The sequence below is a fragment of the Tetranychus urticae genome, chromosome 3 (assembly GCF_039701765.1).
Source record: "Tetranychus urticae isolate SD_2017Ah chromosome 3, NJAU_TeUrti_SD_1.0, whole genome shotgun sequence".
In the NCBI taxonomy this organism is placed as follows: Eukaryota; Metazoa; Arthropoda; class Arachnida; order Trombidiformes; family Tetranychidae; genus Tetranychus; species Tetranychus urticae.
This window is the reverse complement of record NC_142960.1, coordinates 17,427,462-17,430,384: the sequence shown is the minus strand read 5'-3', so window position 1 is coordinate 17,430,384 and position 2,923 is coordinate 17,427,462. Positions and strand designations below refer to the sequence as shown.

The window sequence follows — 2,923 nt, the reverse complement described above, 5'->3', positions numbered from 1 at the left end:
TAATATTCGGCATTGATCTTTGCTTTATAGTCAACAAAAATGAGGCTTGATTTTCCAGCAGCCGAAACAGCACCCCAAACCATCAAACCTGGTCTTTTGTGTCCACTTTTTTTCTTGGTTTTTTTAGGTTCTTTCACGGTTGGGTCTGCATAGTAAAAGTCAGTTTCCGCACTTCCATGAGATAAATAAAACATTTTCTCATCACTAGTGATGAATTTATTCCAACCTTTCTTGATGAGCAAGCGGTACAGAGGCCAACTTCGCCGTCGTCTTTGTAATACTGAATCGGCATTTAAAGCGTGAATACGCCGCTTTTTGAACTTTTTCAAGTTAAAGATCTTGTCCCTATAATAAATTATAGTTGGCGAACTAACTTGGAACTTCTTTGATAAACTTTTAATAGTTGGAGGGTTTGTTTTTAACAGCGCTCGCTTTAATTGATTTTGTTGCCTCTGGGTTAACTTGCGTCGACGTCCTCTTTTACCAGTTTTTGATGATAATTTTGATCTACCTTCGATCTCATTCTTCACAATAGAAACTAGATGAGCACTTACATGTAAATTTTCTTTCAATAATTCCTTAATTATCATACTTCTTGAGTATGAAAGGCTTAAAAGGTGAGAAATTCTAGCTCTCACGTAATCAGACGCTTTTTTGCCTGTCATCTTCACACTTCAAAAAATTAACAATAAATGAATTTGTTACATTTTTATCTTCAATTTGATACTAAATAGACGCCAGTAAGACTAGACAGTCTGGCGCTATGGCGAGATGAAAATGGTACCATTATTTCCTAACCCTTGGTATATCGATTTTGTTCAAATCTTTTGAAGGAATATGAATACTGAATTGATAAATCAAGTTGCGAGATCGATATAAGATTTGAATGAGCATTATATGAGTGATCCAGGAGCTGGGTATTCAGCAACACCGACTGACCATAAGTCGATAAAATCAGAACAAAGTTGTTAATAAAAAGAGACAGTACTTGCATATTGTATTAATATACTTGCTATTTGTGAAAATTGCAAAGGTTACGATCAATTGACATTTGCTTATTGAGCTTGACTGATTTGTGATAAAACTACATGTAAACCAAGTGTAAAGTACGATCTCCGTACGAATTATCTCCGATAGATCAGTTAATTTCAGATAAAATCTTAGTGATATGATTAGATTTGATATGTTTTCATTATTGCTGGTAAGATAGTGCGTGAAACAATGGAATTATCAATTAAAATGAACAATTCCGATGAATTTTATAATCGAAGTCTCATCTTTCTGATTTTTTGATGAAAGCTCGTGATTTTTGGTGATTTGGTTAATTTAAATCAAAGTGACATTTAAATTCATTGTTGTTTATTTTTATCACAATTTTATTCAATTTTTAATCACAGACTAGTCCACCATATAAAAAGAGAAGCCAACGTCCATAAGAATCATTAGTCTAATAATTAATTATTGTTCACCCAACAACTACCAATCAAATGATTCGAGCTGCTTTATTTGCATTGACCGCTGCTGCCAGCCTTTCCCTTGACTTCCAATGGGAATCATTCAAGGTAAGTCTATTTTATCAAACTGACTTGAGATTCGTGAAGCGATTCTTATTCCTGTTTCATTGTCTAAAGACTAAATACGGCAAATCTTATGATTCAGCTGAAGAAGAAACCGAAATGTTTTTTCCCAGAAACTAAAAAGGATCAAGGTTCACAATAAAAGAGCAGCCAATGATGAAGTTACCTACAGATTAGGAGTCAAAAAGTTCTCGGATTTGGTGAGTTGAAAACTGTGGAATTCAAGGCTTAAGAATTTATCAAATAATTTAATAAAAAATAATCTAACTCATCAAATTTGTTGCAGACCGCCGAGGAATTCAAAGCAAACCATCTTGGATACAAGCCTGCTCGTCGACCCGCTCCTCTCGTTCACAACGTAAACTACACCGTCAAAGTTCCAGCCTCAGTTGATTGGCGAACCAAGGGAATTGTTAGTGAAGTCAAAAATCAACAGCAATGTGGTTCATGCTGGGCTTTCTCTGCCATTGCTTTTATCGAATCAGCCAACGCTCAAAAAACGGTAAACTTGTTGAACATTCTGGTGACGGACAAGATTATCTCAAATGTCGATACACTGCCTCAAATAAGGGTGCTTCAATCACATCTTTTGTTGATGTTCCAGAAGCTGATGAGAAATCTCTTTTATCTGCAGTTGCTGAACGTGTTGTTTCAGCCGCCATTGATGCTGATCCAGTCCAGGATTATGAGTAAGTTAATCTTTGCAATTGAAGAAAGGCAATTTTTCATTTTCAACATTTTTCCCCTTTAGATCTGGTATTTTAAATACCGACGAGTGCTCAAGTGACCCTAAAGATCTTGACCATGGTGTAGTTATCGTCGGATATGGTTCTGAAAATGGTACTCCATATCGGATTCTCAAGAACAGTTGGGGTGAAGATTTCGGGTGAATCAGGTTACTTCAGAATGTACAGAGGCAACAACATGTGTGGTATTACTGGCTATGCTTCTTATCCGATTGTTTGAATGGTCAATAACTTTTGTATTTATCTGAACTTATTGATTGATTAAATTTTGAGCAAAGATATTTTGTAGAACTGTTGCTGTAAAAACTGATTTAACACTCTTGCAAATCGCGAATCACAGTATAAATTGAGATCAAAAGTTTTGCCAATTGTCTTAAAAATCTAGCTGTTTAGTGGTTTCTTCAACAAATCACTTTTATGAATGAATGATTTCAACTCATTTAATCGCTTGGTTGTTAATAAAATCGTGCGCTGGCTGCTTTGATTGAGTAACATCAAATGAGTGCGGCAATAAACTAAAGTTCATTATGAGCCCGGTGTGCATATCGCGCGATGAACCACACTTAAGTTCGTTATGATTTTATTTTCAACATTGTTTCA

General features: G+C 35.4%; 1 pseudogene across 1 annotated transcript; it reads left to right on the top strand.

The window, feature by feature from the left end:
• The first annotated feature begins 1,477 nt into the window (after positions 1–1,477).
• On the top strand, positions 1,478–2,543 carry LOC107362861 (procathepsin L pseudogene; annotated as a pseudogene). The gene is made up of 4 exons (XR_016199903.1): positions 1,478–1,562; positions 1,632–1,777; positions 1,864–2,266; positions 2,329–2,543. The product of XR_016199903.1 is annotated as a procathepsin L pseudogene (transcript).
• The last annotated feature ends 380 nt before the right edge of the window (positions 2,544–2,923 follow it).